Here is a 19,232-nt window from a genome sequence, read left to right on the forward strand (position 1 = left end):
TTCGTTGAGCACCTACTAGAAACAATATGAGGTCATTTTGTCATTGCTATTCTAAGTCTAGGACCATCCATTTTCTCAGGCAGCTATATAGGAGAGGCCTCTGCTGAAGTAACCTTTAAACATTATAAAACAGTACCATCTACCTTTTCATGCTTGAAGCCCACAGAAGTCATCTGGATGAAACCCAAATGCCAGAAATGTAGGCTTTAAGACCTAAGAGGTAGCAGCCAGAATGTGATGGGCAGATCTAAAAAGAAGGAGTGAGGCTGGGGGTTAGGCTAAGTGGATATTACAAAGGGACTCAGAAACTAGGGCTGCTGAGAACCTCACTGCTGTTTCCACACCTACAGATCTTGCAAAGCCTGTACCACCTCTTACACTGGAAGAACATGAGGCCACCATGGAAAATTCTTACAGCGTTAGCATTCCATTTAAAAAAATAATTTCCTCTATATTAACTAGATTATGGAATAGTCTAGAAATCCAGAAAACATTCATGTTCAAAAAAATGCTATTCTTCTTTTCTAAAAAAAAGTAAAAAAATGGTTGCCCCTGGATTCCTTGTCCATTCCACAGATGTGCATTTACTGTGTATTATGCATTGGAACAGGTGCTTTGGACTCAGTAGCCAGACAAAATCTAAGACATCTCTTTTCTAACAGAGCCTCTATCCCTGTAGTGCAGAGAAGGTGTCATCAAATATATAGTGAGAGTGAGAAGCATTTAAGGACCCGTAGAGACATAATATAGTGAGCACTGACTTAGGAAAATGGCTCAGTGGAATAATGAACCAAAGTACGTAATCAGGAGTGAGGGGATCCTAAGGAAGACTTTCCTGAAGTACATGTGGTTTGAGTTACTTAACTTCAAAATGAAATCAGGGAAAACTAGATGGTTTTGAAATGAGGATTGTAGACAAATGGACGAACATCTGAAAAGGCCCAGTGGTATGAAGAAGATTCGCTTATTAAAGGTCCAGAAAGAGTCACTGGAGCCAGAAGAGAAGGAATGAGGAGGAGGAACACATCTGCAGTTCCCAGGCCATGTGGCACTGCCTTGAAGATAGATGTTGTTGTTTCCTGTGCCATTGGAAACATTTCAATGGTGTTAAGCAGGAAGATGGCAGAATCAGACTCATCCTTTGAAATGATTATGAGAACGTCTTATGGTTATAAGGATCTGTGAGAAGAAAGCACCACAGAATGAAAAGGATAGATGCTTGAAAATGGTTGAGATGGAATATAAATGGATCTGACTACTACTTCACAGGTGAACTGCAAGTGGATTGAATGGTCCTGAAGAGGATGTTGGGAAGTTAGAGGGAAATTCCAGGCTGAGCAAATGGTTGTACGGTAATATCATTCACTCAACAGGTAGCCAACCTTGAAGACAAATTGAAGTTTTATGTTATGTTCGACTGATTATGGACACTTTGGCTGCAAATAATGACAAGAAATCTGGATCATGGATTTAGAGAGGAAGTCTTTAGATGCACATCAAAAATTGTGAGACATTGGCATTTAACTCCCCAATAACTGAGCCCTGCTGATATCATTGAAAGATACAGAACAGAAATGGAATGAAGCACAGGCTAAATCTCTAAATATTCAGGACTGGGCAGAGGCTGAAGGGCTTTGATTAAACAGAAATATTTCAAGAAGCAGAAGAACTAGAAGAATGTTCGGTCATGAAAAATCAAAAGGAAGGGAAAGACTAATTAAGAATACAAAATACTGAGACTCTACATTAGAAATGAAAATTTCTCAGTGCTTTAGTAAATTTTGTATCGGGGTAAAGATTTATTGGCCAAGTGAAAGGGCATTACTGTGACTTCATTCACATGGGTGGGATCAAAGAACAAGTAAAAGATTAGAAAATGGATAAAAGAGCATATACAATGTTTTGAAAGACAACAGCTATAAGGGAAAGGAGGGAAACAAAGTAGTGACTAGAGGTTGCAATCCACTACCATGGATTTGTTATCATCTCTAGGTCCTGGTCCCGAACTTGTTGTTTCTAGAGATTTAGCCCCATACCTACCTGATACTTGAACTTTGAGCTTGTCCTATTAACCCTTGACTGAAACCGCCTTCTGCATCTGGGATTTAAGGTGACTGAAGAGCTTTTTTTTTTTTTAACCAAAAAGAAAGCTGTGGGTAATGTATACTGCTCATTCACATTCCATTCAAATCACTGCAATAGATGCCACTCCTACACAGACCATGCCTCTCTCCACTCTCTGTCCACTCAAATCTTGAATATCCAAATAGGAACTGAATTCCTTTCTCTTATAGTTTTCTCTATCCTGTTCTACCAGAGTTGGTCTGGAAAAAGAAAATCCTAGTATTTTCTGGAGTTGTTTCTCTTCCTGTATACAAATGTTCAGTTAATCATTTTGGATCTTTGAGGGACCTATGTCTAGATACTGACTGCATCCCACTGCCACCTCTGATACATGGTCATGTCACCAAGATCTCTTGTTTAAATTATTGTCGTAACATCACTTGAAGTTGCCTGTAAACTGTGAAACCAGCCTACAGTTATTTCACTATCCACTCCTCTAAAATGGCTGTTTGCTACTGTCTCTTACTCTGCCAACTTTATTTCTTCTGTAGCAGAAACACAGATCATTGACTGACTCCCTCATATAAATATTTATTGCTATTTTACATCTCTTCTCATTAGAATCCAAGCTCCAAAACAAACAACATGTTCACTACTATATTTTCAATGCCTTATACAATGTCTGGGCTATACTGAGACTCATTAAATCAGTTTCAAATAGATAAATCCTGGAGCTATCATTGCAATAAGAAATAAGCTAGGACCAAGCCTACTGATGGTATCCATCAATAATTTTATCTGTAAAGAAAGTTAATGCATTTTGGGTAGCAAGCAAGAGTTGAGAATGAGCTATAGAAAATAATGTAAAGGGAACCATTTGATCACTTGGACTGAGTTGAAAAATATAAAATTTTGGTGTTATACAGCATGAATTCCAATAGTAACTTTCTTAGGAAACCGTTGAGTGAATGATATAAAATAACAGAGCAGGTTGCTGTTCTCCACTCTAATGTGAAGGTTGTTATAAGTCTCCATTTTTTTCCTAAGGTAGTGTTTGCTTATTAATGAATTCAGTTTCTCTCCATGCTTTTTCTGAACTGAACATTATTATCTGACCCGACAAAGCAAATTCATTCATTCCAAAACTATAAACATCATTGTTTAATAGATTTAGGTGGAAACAAAATCATTAGATGCCCTGCAGAAAGCAAAATTGTCCGCACCAGGAAAATAGTCATCCAAATAGGATGAAGAAGTTGATTAGGAAGGAGTTAGAGGAAAGCAGTCATTTGAGCTTCTCTGTGAACACATACACACCCACATGTGTGAGTGCGTGCATGCGTGTGTGTGTGTGTGTGTGTGTGTGTGTGTGTGTAATTTTCTTGGAAGACATGAAGTCAGGACAATGAATCAGTTGGAAACATCATTTTATAGGTGAAGAGAGGCCCAGGAAAGACAGACAAGGGAATCATATGGAAACTAAAATAAAAAAATAAATTTGAAACACAGACTTGGTGAAAGAAACTTCTGAAATCCATAATTTCCCAAGGAATATGTGGTGCATTACCCCACAACACTGCTGTAAAGAATTCATTCAGAGCTCTGTGTAATCAGCAAAGAAATGCCACCATTTTACTCCAGGTGAGTCCTCTCGCGTTTCTTCCTGGGAATGAGTGCTTCTCTCCTTTGCAAACACCTTCCAGTTACGCGTGAGGCCATAAGCAAATGTCTCTACCTGGATGACAAACAGTATGTATTTCTTTCTTTGAATTCAGAAGCTGTCATTTCTAGGTTTCCTTTGTGAGAAACAGTTCCCATAACAACATGAGAAGCTAGACCTCTCAGGGACCTGCTGCAGAGCTCTAGAATCTTCCTTGCCTGGGAGGTAGGGAGGAGACTACCATCAATCCTGCTCAGGCTCCCCTGTTGATATATACTTACCTGGAAGCAGGCCAATCCCGGAACACCATGTGCAAATCCACGTCTCCCAGGTTGCTGTAAATTATGCAGCATCTCAAAGAGCACAGCAGTATTTTTACATCTATCAACTAATGATTAAAAGAAGGAACTGTTGTAAAACATTCTCACAGTCTGAACAATAGATGCATATCTCAGGGCATTTAATTAATTACTTATATTGATAACTACTCTATATCCAAATATATTATATACATATGTGTACTTGAAAATATTGGCTTGCCTATTTGAATATATGTATGTTTCCTATGAAAGTTTATTTATGTAAATCTTCTAAAGCATGTTATTTCAGGAAAAATTAATAACAACATACCATACAAAAATAGCTTCATTTTATTTAATCTTAGATATATAACTCTCTTATCATGCAATCTCAAGTAAACATGTTTAAAAAGATGTAAGAAATTCAGATAGGATGACACTGAGTTGCATCATTGTAAAAAGGAATCTCCTATTTTAATACATCCAGTTTGTAGTTGCTGCTTAGTTTTAAAATCATTTTTTTCAGATTATTTATCCATTGTGATTAGTGAATACATTATTTCTAAATCATTATTAAAATTTAGCTAGACCAAACGTGATTGGTTGGTGCATAATACTATCTCTGTAAAGCAAGGTTTCAACAATGGGTCACTTTCTCTTCATATTATTTTATATTTCTAGACCTGCTGTAATAGCCCAAATGATTCCATTATACAGGTATTTTTCATAATAATATTAAATTACCTTTACTTTTTCCATAAATTGTACATAGCGATTTGTGCTATATCCATCTTCTTTTCTTCTGGTTGTTGAAATGAGAATTTGCCACGGGATTTTTAACCCCAGCTTTCCCAACTGCATCCATCCTATATTTGAAAAATAAACAAGCTAATAGGGGAAAATGCTATTGTTAAATCACGAACACGGGATGGGAGTAAAGGGATTCTGTTCAATAAGAAGATCTGAGATGATCTTTTTTTCTTTAATGGATTTTTATTGGTTTGACTTATTAATTTATAATATAACATGAAATCCTTGGGATAATAAAATATATGGAATTGAGAATTTACACATTTGCATTCTTTCTCCTAACACAAATAGTGAAGTAACTGAAATTCACCTTTATACTCACTATACTGGGAGACAAAGCCTGTACTTAAAAAAATTATGAGCATACTATCTTTTAAAGTATTATTCTTACTCTAATACAACTTGTGGGTTTAAAGGATATAATAATTTACATATAGACCCTTTAGGTTTCCTTATGATCAGATACAGGCTATTCATTTGAAATTAGGAGTCTGGAGAGATGGTTCAGAAGTTAAGAACTTGTACTGCTCTTGCAGAAGACCCAGATTCAGTTCCCAGCACCCACATCAGGCAGGTAACAACTTCTTGTCATCCAGCTCCAGGGAATTCAGCATTCTTTTCTGGTATTTGTCTTTATAATCCTCCTTCCTCAGCCACTTGAGTACTGAGCTCCATTTGGCGTTTAAGTGGTTAATCTGTTTGGAGCTGATTCTTATCTAGATGAATAATTTATTTTACTTATATTTATTTATGTTCATTTCCTTTAATGTGTATTCTTACAGATGTTATAAGGGAAATACATAATTTGAAACCATTCACATTCTAAGACAATTGGGTAATTTCACTCTTAGCATAGTGCACCAAAGGAGGTTCTTAGGATTCCCACCACTTGGCACTGATGAGGACAACTTGGCACATTTGGAGAGAACCAAAAAGACACTTGCTAAAATTACCTTTGACATCTTTGTGGCATTTCAGTTATACTTACCATAACACCATGACCTCTTGTCCCACCATTCAGTACAGATTCTTGTGGTAGATATTTAGAGGCATGATCTAGAATTATATCTCTACATGGACCTTTTTTCCATGTCCTTCTTTTCTTAGGCCCTTTCATTGCCTTCCCTGCTCTGGATTTTATTGCTGTCATTTGCTTCTTTTTTTTCTTTATCTTCAGTAGAATTTCAATAAGTCTGTTGCCTGTAGTTTAAAGGAGTCACAAACTGAAGTAACAAAGATGCTGGCTTGGTTGCACTGCTTTGTTGAAGGTATTCAATACTTCAGACTTGTAAGTCCCTCAGCAGTGTCAAAGCCACACTTAGGATAATTTAATTGATAGGTGTGTATGGTGCTTTCTTTCCTTTAAAAAGATCTTCTCAATTGTTTTTCTAGGTAAACTGTACCTCACTTTGTCTACAATTTATTGTCCTTCACATGACCGCACAACATCATGAATTACACATTCTGTTCCTTCCCTGGGTGAGTCCATTCCTTTCCAAGTCTTTAACTGTTCTCTGAAAGCTGATGATTCTCAAGATCATTCACCAGCCTTGAACTACTCTGGATTCCAGCCTAAATCCAAATGTCTATGTAACATTTTCATCCATCTGCAGGTGATGTAGTACATCCAATACTGACTTATGATCTTCTTTAGGCCGTGTGTTTCACCATCAGGAGCCTCCTTCTCAGTAGTCAGCATCAAGCTTTGTCTAGTAGTTTCAGACAGGACGTTATGGGGTCATCACTGGCTATTCTTGTTCTCTTAGCCCATGCTGTGTGCATGAGCAAATACACATCCGGAACCCTAGTAGAATCATGTCTACTACTGTACCCAAATCCATACTATCTTCTCTCTTGGGGATAACTGGTATCTTTGGAAGGTCAAGTCCAGCATGCTCTGAATTCTATACCGTGTTCTTCTGGACCAAACAAGGGTACATTTTCACTTTACAAGCTTCCTTTTCTGATTACTATAGGCTTGTTTCCTGGAACTGGTTCTTCAAGAATTTATCACATTTTAATTAATTTTTTGAGAATTTCATATATGTATACACTGTATTTTAACCACATCTTCCCTTATTTCCCCTTCCAACTCCTCCCAGATCCCTTTTCTTTTTTCTTTTTTTCTGTTTTTTATTTTTTGGTCTTTTTGAGACAGGGTCTCCCTGCAGCCCTAGCTGTCCTGGAACTCACTATGTAGACCAGGCTGACCTTGAACGCACAGAGATTCCCTGCCTCTGCCTCCTGAGTGCTGGGATTAAAGGTGTGTGCCACCACGCTCAGCGATCCCTTTTCTTTTTACAGTAGACAACAGTTAATACAGAGGCTCACAGGCAGTCAAAGTGCTGAGAATAAGTGACTGTAGAGTGGCCTTGTCTCAAAAGTGTCACTTGTATCAAACTCTCTCCCTCCAATGCTCAGGAAACCATGTGGAAAAGGGGCCGAAGAATTGCGAAAGTCAGAGGTTAAGGAAGAGTGTCATGACGCTCTTCTGGACATGACAGTGTCAGTCTTCATGAACTCATAGCAGCTGTGACTACCTGCACAAGATCTAAACAAGATCAAGTCAGTCAACATTCCAGTAAGGGTAGCTGAGGGACTATAGGCAGCTTATCACTACTTGACTTTTTACTTGTCATATATGTGGGTCTCTAATTCTATCCCTTCTTCACAACACAGACCAAAGAGTAAACACTACTTGTCATACAAATATGTTTTCCATGGTCAAGTTCTAAAGCAAGGTATCTCCTTGGAGACCTCATAGTTTATTTTTGTCGCTGACTTTCCTTTAAACTAGATATTAATATTTCTAAGTTAGGTAAATAAGACAACATGTTGTTGAATGTTAAGACAATGCAGAGGGGTATAAGTGAAAATACATATCGTTTTCCATTTCCTCTTCTCATTCCACAATTCCAGAAACTAAAGACTGTTAATTTCTCATACTGAATGTGTTATTCTAGTCTTGGCATATGTTTTTTAATTTTTCTGTTTATAATGGCATTAAATGCTTAAAATGTGCCATGTTGGTCATTCACTCTCTTCTATCTCTTGTGGAATGTATGTTTATAAAATAATCACAATATCTCACAATTGAAGGTATGTATTTCCTCTATGAAAATGACAATAATGAGAGGAGCTGTAAAAAGCTTCTTGTTGAACAATATTTTTGCTCTAATGCAATCATATACCATAATATCCAGGAAGAATTCAAACATGAATTTCAGTAAATTTATTTGTGTGCCCTTAACAGCACCCCCACATCATGCCAATATGCTATTCAACTGATTTATAGCAACCATACCCATCTGCCTTTTTAAGAAACCATTTAATTTAAAAAATTACATGTATAGAGTTTTTGTCCTTGACCTTGCTATAGATATTACTGAAAAATCAAGCTAAAAACTCTCCCAAATCTCATAAATTATGCCAGTCCTACAGCTTACATCACCCAGCCTCTTTCTTGACAGCAGAATTAATTTTGCAAAGTCCCATGGAGTCATCCTCAGCCATTCATTATCTCATGAGCATCACAGAGCACCATACAGACATTTGCCAACTTGTCCTTTTAATTGTCTCCTAATGATGAATTGGCCTTGAGTGGTTCTGTGTTCTTTCTGTGTCCCTTTGCTGACTCCCTTTTCTCGTGGTGGTCATTGCTCTCTCCTCTAGGGACCCCATGGAGGGACAGAAACAAAGACATGCCCAGTAATTACCCCAACCATCCAAATCCAGACATTCCTTCTGCATAATTTCCAATTTTACCACCTGGATCAATAGCTCATTTTGATATTTTCTGTCTTTTTTGGGGGGGTTGCAATTGTACTTCTGGAACAGAAAATAGTTGATTTCCCCCATCTCAAACTCTAAATGAAACTCATTAGTGTCACCATTTCCTGTGACACTAAATCCCAGACTTTATTTCTCTACCCCATTCTAGTGCCATCTAAGATTTCCCTACTTTCATCCTTTGCCTCTTCCCCACGATGTATTAGATTTTTCAGATGATTTTCTATAGACCATGCCTTCACTGTGTCCAGGCAGGAAAGGAGATACTACATTTGGTGATTCTACAGCATTTAATATTAGGTATATAGGTGTTGGGAGACAGACAGAAACATTAAATAATACACAGATACCAATGGCAAGGAAGCCTATCACCAGGAAGCTCTGAAGAAGCATGGGGTAGGATGGCTTGCTTTGACCTAGACATGGATACTATGCACAGAATTGGGATGGAATCCTATGAGAAGGTGCTATTCCTCTTTTGTGGCTCATGACTCTGAAGAATTACTTTTTGTGATGCAAGAAAGTAGTGGCTACTTTTTTCAGATGGTGCTTCCTTAATAAGAAACCATTATTGGCATAATCTTAAGCTAAAATAGCAGCTACCATAAAGGAGGTAGGTAGTGCTTCTCTTTCTCATGACTGTTTGTCCCAATGTGTATAGGAATTATCAAAATCTAACAGGAAATCTCTAGAAAGAAAATCATCTTTCCACCATAACAGAGAAGAATAGAAGATAACCTAGAAACTAATAAATAATGACCTAAGTAATTAGCATCCCTCAACGTTCTCTTAGTGTGGCTCATCTCAAACTACTTTCATTATTTTACTTTTCATTATTTTATGTACCCATTTTTCTGTCTGGAAAGATCTTTTGTTCCATTTCTACCTTCTGAGTACTTTTTGTTCTGATGTCCTCTTTATTTTCTTTAATTTTATTCACTTCTCTAATTCTGCCTGAGAAAAGAAACATGAGTTCATTCTTTCTTAGGTCCTATAGCATGACCAGGATCAATTATTCTGTGTATAAAGTCCATCTGTCTGGTTGAAACATGGAGTCTGCAAGGATGGAAACTGGCAAGTACAGATGTTTTTAAAATTTAGTTATTTTTATTTTATGTGTATGAGTGGATTGCCTGTACCCATGTCATGCAATGTTGTGGAAGTCAGAAAAGGGCATCAGATTCCCCTGGAGCTGAGGCAAGGACAGTTCTTAGCAGTCAGTGCTCTTAACCACTAAACTACTTCTCCAGCCACAGAAAAGTGGCAAGCTCAGATATTATTCATGGTCTGGCTCAAAAATAATGGCTCTTTCTGTGGTGACTGGAATGAACAAGTGATATACAATTATCGTTCCTATTTGACTGGTCAGAACTGTCTCCTGGTACAACTCACCTGCAAAGGAAGCTAGAAAAAAATGTGTTTCCTGGGAAAATGGACAAGGATCAAAGAGCAATGAGAACCAAAGTGGACTCCTTTTCTTTTCTACCTACACTTATTTCACCCAGAAAATAAGCACTTGGAGCAATAATACACACAGAGAAGCAACATATGCATATGTATATTGTATTCAGTCCTGTTTCTGGAAAAGCTTTTATAGATGACAATACAGACACATTCCTATATAAATCATGACACATTCATCATGACACACTCCTATATAAATGATTGAGTTAAAATGTACCAGCAAGTAAACTACATATCTTCAGAATAAGACTTAACTCTGCAACTACTGATTTTGAAAAGCGAACATCCTGCCATTTGTATTTTCCCTCTATAGTTAGACAGGAAGAAGACTGTCACAATAGAAAAGTGTTATAATCTACTTGGAATGTGTCATATTGGAGGTGTTTTATTCAATAGTTCCTTTCTCAAGTATTTGTAATTCTTTTCATGAATTCTCACCTCTCTAATCTGCCATTATTCATCTATGTAAGGCATTATTCCTACATTCTTACACTCACAAGTGAATAATAAAGAAATAAACACATCGATGTTGGTGTACTCAACACTAATGGCTATTTCTTATTGGGAATATGGCTATGTCTAATAGGGACAATGCTGTTTCAGATTTGGATAAAAGAGAATCAATGAGATGGTGGAAAAATAGGCTTAAAGACAGGTAACGAAGTAGGAGTCAAAATTATTCGAGGGAGCATATAACAGGAGCAATGTAAAAAGGACTGGTCTCCTGAGCTTTCTTCCTAAGCCATTTTCCATAGCCTTCCCACTGAAGTGGGTGGAAATTCCATTGGCACAGCTTATAGATGAAAATTTTTGCAGTTATCTCTGAGTGTTCTCTTTGTCTTACATCCCATACCAATACCTCTATAATTCTTGTTGTTAGTACCTCAGTACACATCCCCCCATCAGCAATGCTCCCACTATCAACTCTGCCTAGACTATTATAACGGCCTCCAAAGTGGTCTTAGAATAGACACATAATGCTATAGTCTTTCTCAACATGATAGCCTGTTTTTCTTTTCCAGAACATCCTAACTTCCTCAAAGAGTATAGGGTTAGAAACAAAGAAGACTCTCTAATTTGGGTCTTCTTTCGATCTCCAAATCTGGCCTCTGTTCCTTGGTATGTTCTTTTTAAATATGGTTAAAATAGCTTCGTGTAACTTTTATGACAACCTGGGATATTTCAGGCTCACCTCATGATACTCATGTGTCATAGAACAAACATCCAAAACTTTCAGAGAATCAAGAAAGCTTCACCAACTTTATTGTTACAAGATGCTTTGTTTAGGAATCTGATCTTTCTCAATAGACAAAATGCAGAGTGCAGCTCTAAAGGAAAAATAGATTGTGTTAAGACCAAGAATATTTGTTGTTCGGAGACTACCGTTAAGTGAATAAAATGAATGCCAAAGAGTGGGACAAGGTATACACTTATTATATATATAGTATTCATATGTTGCAATATTTATATGCATTCACACATTCATCAAAATATTAACTTCGAAAATATATACAGAATTCTTATGACTCACTAAAGCAGCAACCAAGTTTGAAACATGGGCAAATTAATTAAGTATACATTTTACAAAAGAAGATTCCCAAATGGCTAGCAAGTATATAAAATGTTACTCAATGTTTTGGTACACAGGGAAATGGAGTCAACCTATTATGGAGATATATACACACCAAGCATAATAACAAAAAGTATAAAGCCAGAAACTGCTAAATATTGGTGATGGTATAGTCTCTAGCCTACAAGGCTTCTGGGAGAAAAAACTGTGCATCTATCTTCACAGGATAACTGTTCAGCACTAGTTACTGAAACCAGGCATGTGCCTGCCCGGAGAAAGAGCAATCACACTTCTAAGAAGATTCCCAACAGAAATGCTTACATATGTTTACCCAAGGAATCACTATTTGTATCAGCCAGAAACTGGATACTCTCCAAATGCCTCAGACATTTAGCATGGATAAGTCAATGCACATTCTGGTATATCTACACAATGGACTGTGTAAGAACAGAGTGAACAATTCACAATGATATTGTGCATGGATCTCATAAATGTGGTGTATGCAGGAAGCCAGGCACATACTGAATGATTTCACCGATGCTCCAAAAAAGAACAAAACCAATCTTTTCTGTGTATGTCAAGACAGACTGTCTTTGATGATGCAGACATGCTTGTGGAGTTTTCTAGACCTTGGGTTGCTTACTGTAAGACATGCTTTTTTGCAGGTGAATCATATTGTGAAGTTAAACAAAGTCAAAAGCCACAAAACTTTTTTTCCACTGTGCTCTATCACCCTTTCAAATAACATTCTATGCATGTGTTTTTACATATTGCAAGGAAAATGAAATCTAACCTCAAGTGGATAATGCATTTTATTATGATAGTATTCTCAAACAGAGAAATACCATGTGGGCATCTTTCAAAAGTAGAATTCTGGTTAAAGACAATATATTGATTAATGTTCATTATTTTAATGATAGTGATGTCATTATAATGCAAAGGATAAATAGGTATAGCTATTATAATATGGAAGATGAACCACTTTGTTGTATTTATGTACTTTCTGTATCTTGGAGTGTACAGTGCTGTTCCACTATACTAGGGATGTCTGATCTGCTCCATCACGTTTTCTACGTGTAAGGCACTCTGTATTCATGCTGGATTCAGGATTCGGGAACTACAGACAAAGAAGCCACACAGACATTTCAGCAGAGACTGCCTGCTGCTGTATCTGGAGTGCTTGGAAAGTTTTTCACATTTTCTTCTCTTTTGTGAAACACCATACAACAGTTGTTCTAAATTAAACCCAGGCTTCTTTGCAGCTTCTGTGACTACCACAGGTAGGGCCTGTCATCTCCTGCTTTCTTAGAAAAGACCAGGTAGGCAGCAGTGCTTGTGAGCCCTGTAGTCTCAGAGTTAATAGAGAAGTGGTAAGGCCTGCCAAGAGCCGTAGGGGAAGGGCAAAAGTCTTGGGAGGGCATATGTTCCTTGTTCAGCTACAATGAGTAGCCACCATGCTTTCTGTCCCTTACCAGCTCTGGTAAGGGAAGAGCTTCTAACTCCTGGCAAAGCACCACAGTGACTCGAGGTAGATGCTTCAGTGGTGGCTGCACCAGGTTGTGCTGCAGATTTCAATCTGTGCTAAACTTTTTATCTATCTCTCTCTCCCTCTGCCAGTTTTCCCAATGTTTCTCGACATCACATTAACTCCCCTCCCAGTACAATAATCGACTCCAATCTGCTATTATCACGGAAATAGAAGAGGTAAAGTGCCTGTAATAGGATCCAAATCAAATCACTTTCACTTCAGCCGGCTTTTGCTGTGAAGCCAAGGATTCCCCGGGGAGATTCAATACAGAGAAACACCTGCAGACACAGACTGAGGCCCAGAGAGGAGATGGAACAAGACAGGCCCCGCTTGCCTGTAGCATCTCCTTAGCTATAAGACAGTCACCTCAGGAGTAATGACCTCAGGCAGGCTCTGATAAACTTGTGACTCAAAGCCAAAACCAAAGCCAGCATCTGCCTCTCCCTCCAATCTAACCATCCTAAAGCCATGTCTGATTGGTTCACTTCACAGCACAAGGGTGATAGTTCTATGTTCTTCCCTAAAGTGTCTGCTAGAGGTTGCTTTGGTGAGTTTCTGCTTGTTCTTGGAGTAGTCTACCCTCAAGGAAAACTTTACATGTAGGTATTACTCACTCTTAAGGAATTAAAAACATAAGTCAAAGCAAATTGAATTGTGAATAATTCATGCCTGACCAGAAATGAGGTAGGAAAAGTCCAGCAAATTTTTCCTTTCGATGTTTCAGAGATCGCACACTTTCTTCCTTTGCGTTTCCCAGGTGACTGTAAGGAGAGTTCTTTCTACATAATACCTGTCAGCTCACACTTCATTTGTAGACTATCTCCATGCCTACTCTACTCAAACAGTAGTGCTATGTACATTTGGAATTGCACTGTAACTTCTCATTCAGGCTAAGAATCTGACATAGACTTGGCGAGAATGTCTTACAATTTTTTTTTTTTTTTTTTTTTTGCCAGTGTCTAAGCGTTTTCGCTGCCCACATTAATTGTTAGTTTCAGTAAGGGTTTTTTTCTGATAAGTAAAAAGAGCAATTGTGATCCTCATTTCACAGACCCTACTAAAACATCATGGCAGAATTTCCAAAATAAATGATTCACTGTGAGGAACTTCCAACAGAAGTCTCTATCAGTAAACTTTCATAGATTTGCCCTTGAGCTCCATCTATAAAGCAAACCAAAGGATTCAATAATAAGGCTATCTGAATCGGCATAAAAGACACTACATTTGCATTAAAGGCTCTCCTTTTAGCAGCTACATCACTTATGACAGCTATCTTAAGCTTTTTCAAATGCTGTTTTTTCCTTGTCAGTGAAATTATTTTCATAGTGGTCAAGAGCACTGCACGCAGTTGAAAGCATTTTGTTATTGAAAATTATTATGCTTATATAAGAAATTATAAATACCCTGAAATGCTATAAGATCCAAATGACAAAGGAAGCATAGTTTAAGAGAGGCTGGAGCAAGGAGAGGGGAAGAGAGAGGAGGAGAAGTTGGCCAACATGCATAAACACACATTTGGATGAAAGAAATAAGATCTAGCCTTCCCTTGCCCAGCAGGGTAGCAACAGTTAACATTAAAATAATGTATATTTCTCATTTTCTGGTGTGTGAATATGTGTGTGGTTGTGTGTATGCATATTCCTATGTGTAAGTGCACACATGTGCACAGGTACACATGCATTTGTGTGTGTGTATATGTGTGTGTATATGTTTGTGTGTAGGTCTAAGAATAATACTGAGGGTCTTCCATGATTGCTCTTCAACTTACATATTGAGGAATGGTCTCTCCCTTGAACACAGACTTTACCTGGTCAGCTAACCTATCTAGTAGCTCACCCTGGGGTCTTTGTCTTTGCCGGGGTTACAGGTAAGCTACCACTTCACCTAGCACTTATGTGGGTGGTAGGAGTTTGCATGGTGGTCCTCACACTTGTACAGCAAGTACTTTGTCAGCTGAGCTAGTTCCCCAGTTCCAATAGTGCATATTCCAAAGTGACTAGAAGATAGTAGACTGTTCCTCTTCAAAGAAAAGACAAATATTTAAGGTGATAAATCTGATAAGAACCCTGATTTAGTCATTACACAGTATTTCCATGTAAAGAAGCATCATCATGCACCCTCCACTGTGTCCAAATATTATATGTACATTAAAAATAAAGTAAATCCAAAAATAAGCATTAAAACTGTTATAAAAATTAAAAGTTAAAACAGATAAAACAATCATATAAGTTGACATCAGATACCTTCCTCAATCATACTCCACTTTAATTTTTAAAATTTTATTTTTATTTTATGTGTATAAGTGTATTGCCTACATGTATGTTAGTGCACCTGTATCGTGCAGTACTCATGGAGGCCAGAAGACGGTTGGATCACTTAGAACTAAAGTTACAGATAGTTGTTAGCTGCCATGTGGATGCTGAGAATTGAATCCAGGTCCTCTACAAGAGAAGCCAGTGCTCTTAACTGCTGAGCCATCTCTCCAGTCCTCTCTTTACTTTTTGATACAAGGTCTCTCAATTTGAATAGCTTGACTGTCCAGCAAGTTTTAAAGATCTTCCTCTCTCTCTTTGCCCAATGCAACAGGTTTGTGTTACTACACCAGGCTTTTTACCTGAGTGCTGTGAATTTAAAATCAAGTCCTTATGCTTCCATGGCAAACACTTTATCAACTGAGTCATCTCCCCAGTCCCAGGGACCAACTCTCTCTTCATAGAGCAACCAAAGCTGTGAAGGCAAGAGGAGGCACCTTCTAGAAAGTGCAAAGGCCAAGCAACCCTCAAAGTTACAGCTACATAGGAAAAGCCAAAAAGCATTGCCAAGGAAAGTACTGGAGCAGCTCTCCAGGACTGAAGCCGTTAATACGATTTATTCCTAGACTTCTGCATGATCTCAGACCTCTTAAATTACAAGATCTATCTAAGTAAAATGGTTTCAAAATGAATGTGGATATCAGGGAAATAGTTGACTGCTGTTCACCTTCCAAGCCTATTTCCTTAAGGGCCCTGATGCATTCAATTTTATTTCAGAAGTACCTCACCATGTCCTTCTAGATAAGAGAACACTGTATGGACAGGGAAAAGTCACAGCCAGGTTGGAGAGTACTGTGGTCATATATTATCCAAATGGTGACTCAAGGAAAGTCTCATGCTTTACAACTAATTCATTTCACCAGATTTTTACTAACCATATAAATATCTCTGGTTTAATATGCACAGTATTAGAATACATTTCATACAGATACTTGAGCATATACAATTACATGTTTTAGTTTATGGTTTAAAAATATATTCATTCTGTTCTTCAATAATACCCATAGATTTCTTTCTTTAAGGTTTTAATTTTTATCCATTCTTGAGAATTTCATACACGCATACAGTGAAATACAATCCTGTTTCCCTACTCCAACTTCCTTCCAGGTCCCCCAAAGATGTCCAGCTCTCAATTTCTCCAACTTCTTGTCTTTGGTTCTTTTTTTAAGAACCTACTAAGTCCAGTTAGTACTGTGCATATATGCATGATTGTAAGGTCAGTCCACTGGAATGTGAGAAACCCACCAGCAGGAATATGCTCAAAAGACTACACAAGTTCTATATGAGCTCAAATCAGACAGAATTCCAGCATGGATTCTGGGAAGTGGGTAAGAAATCCCAACCCAACCTAGGGAACTTTTGGTGACTGATGGCTACTGGGAAGGGGAAACACAGTATTTTGTAGGATTGGGACTCTTGGTGGGCTGAGTAGATGGATCCATATTGAAGGACACTGGGGGACTCAGGTAATACTATATATTCCATATTATTTATGCAAAAGAGTACATTGACTTGGGTGAGGGGGGGATATCAGAAGGGGAGGTACAGAGAAGGGAGTGGATGTAAATGCCATCAAACTATATTGCATGAAAATCACAGAAATTCAATTAAAAATGCAAGAAAAGACTACCAACTGTCAACAGTTCCTCATTAAATGTCAAGGCCTGAAGAACACCTCCTTTATTTATGCCAAAATGTTGGCAGGCATGGTATTGTTCAGGTCTTGTGTTAGTAATTACAGATGCTGTGAGCTTATAAATGTTATAGCCATGTCATGTCCAGAAGACAGAGTTTCATAGCACTCCTCTCCATCCTCCAGGTCTTACATTCTTTCTGCCGCCTCTTCCATGACATATTCTGAGCCTTGGTGGAGTGGGAGTGAAGGTGTGAGGTTGATGAAAAGGTCCCATTTAGGGCTAAGTACTCAGTCTCTTTTTTCTCAGCACTTTAATCACCTGTGAATTGATGGCAGTCCGCTGTAAGAAGCTTCTCTGACTAAGGTAGACAGCAGCCCAGATCTATGGTATTAAACATAAATATTTAGAAGACAATTTGACAGCATGGTCATTGAACAAACTAACAATGGCAGGTTCTACTCGAGTGCCTATGACCTCCCCAGCCATGTGATTTTAGCCAGGATTACACTATGAGGCATGAACTTTCCTCCTATGGAACAGGCCTCAAATTCAATCAGAAAGCAGTTAGTTAATCCATAAGGGATGCACCAATATTGCACCAATGGGCACATCTTGCCTTGCAGATCAGTAATGTTGCAAGCAGTACTCTGAGAGATTAATGATATCTTCTCATTCAAAGCAGTGTGCCTAAGACCCTCTTGCACTATGAAAGCTAGCCAGTGGGGTGGAAGTTTCTTGGTCATTTTGAGATTGATTTCTCTAGTCTCTGTCTGAATTCAATGTGCTCAGTGCCTTCAGCGATAGACTCTTATCATGTATTTATGGTGGGTAACCAAGGGTAACGACAATTGCCTGCGTTGTTTTGAGGGATTCTGGTGCCTCCTGACCAATAACTTATAGAGAGGTACACAATGTTTGGCTTCAATTTTCATTTAAAAACTCGTTGATCAGTTTTCATGTAAAAATCACATATATGATTAACATAGTGTGCGGCGGTGGCATTGGCGGTGTTGGCGACGGCTGCAGCAAAGCATTTGGCGCGATGTCTCACATCATTTTGCTGGTACAGCCTACCAAGAGGCCGGAAGGCAGAACTTATGCAGACTATGAGTCTGTGAATGAATGCATGGAAGGCGTTTGTAAAATGTATGAAGAACATCTGAAGAGAATGAATCCCAACAGTCCCTCCATCACGTATGATATCAGTCAGTTGTTTGATTTTATCGATGATCTGGCAGATCTCAGCTGTCTTGTTTACCTAGCTGATACCCAGACATACCAGCCTTACAACAAAGACTGGATCAAAGAGAAGATCTACTTGCTCCTGCGTCGGCAAGCCCAACAGGCTGGGAAATAATTGTGCTGGAAGCATTAGGGGCTGGGGGTGGGCTTGGAACAGGTGTGTACAGTGTGCTGTAGTGAAAGTTTTGTATTATAATAATCCTGTTTCCATTTTGTTAGACTCTAGCCAAGATTGAATGTGTCACAGGAAACATGGGGGGGCTTTTCAATCTCAAACCTCCATTGCCCCTTTTTTCTTTTTCTATCTCTTTCTCTCTTTTTTTACTTACACATTTTTATGATGATTCAGATAGAAATTGTTCTTTGTCAGTTAAAGTTGGTTCTGGTCCTTAAAACTGTTCATATCTGCTTTGTTACATCAACAGTACTAACCCTTCAAGGTGGGGTGGGGGGTGGTGACTCAGTTTTGTTATATCCTCTAGGTAAAGTCTAGTGAAGAATAAATAAATGTTCTTTAGTTATATTTTCAAAAAAAAAAAACTCGATCAGTTTACATGTAAAAATCACATATATGATTAACATAGTCAAAAAGCTTAAAAAGCAAACTTTGAAAACAATGTAATTACAAATCAAAATCGAAATAAAACAAACGCCCAAATTTACATGCAATGCTCAGAAATTCTGTGCAGAATCAAGAGGACTTGCACATGAGGCACATCTGGGTTTCCAAACTGAGGCATCCCAAGCTGGAGAGGCAGAGGGAAATTAGTGAGATGACTGTTTTCATAGAAGGAACTTAGTGAGGCAGAGAACAAGAAGATCAAGGGTGAGCTTACTTGAACGAGTGGCAGAATACC

General features: G+C 38.2%; 1 pseudogene across 1 annotated transcript; it reads left to right on the forward strand.

The window, feature by feature from the left end:
* Window positions 1–18,136: 18,136 nt before the first annotated feature.
* LOC103749464 lies at window positions 18,137–18,552 on the forward strand (annotated as a pseudogene). Its single transcript, XR_001872889.2, has one exon. The product of XR_001872889.2 is annotated as an enhancer of rudimentary homolog pseudogene (transcript).
* The last annotated feature ends 680 nt before the right edge of the window (window positions 18,553–19,232 follow it).

This window comes from Nannospalax galili, unplaced genomic scaffold (genome assembly GCF_000622305.1).
Source record: "Nannospalax galili isolate Female #2095 unplaced genomic scaffold, S.galili_v1.0 scaffold63, whole genome shotgun sequence".
In the NCBI taxonomy this organism is placed as follows: Eukaryota; Metazoa; Chordata; class Mammalia; order Rodentia; family Spalacidae; genus Nannospalax; species Nannospalax galili.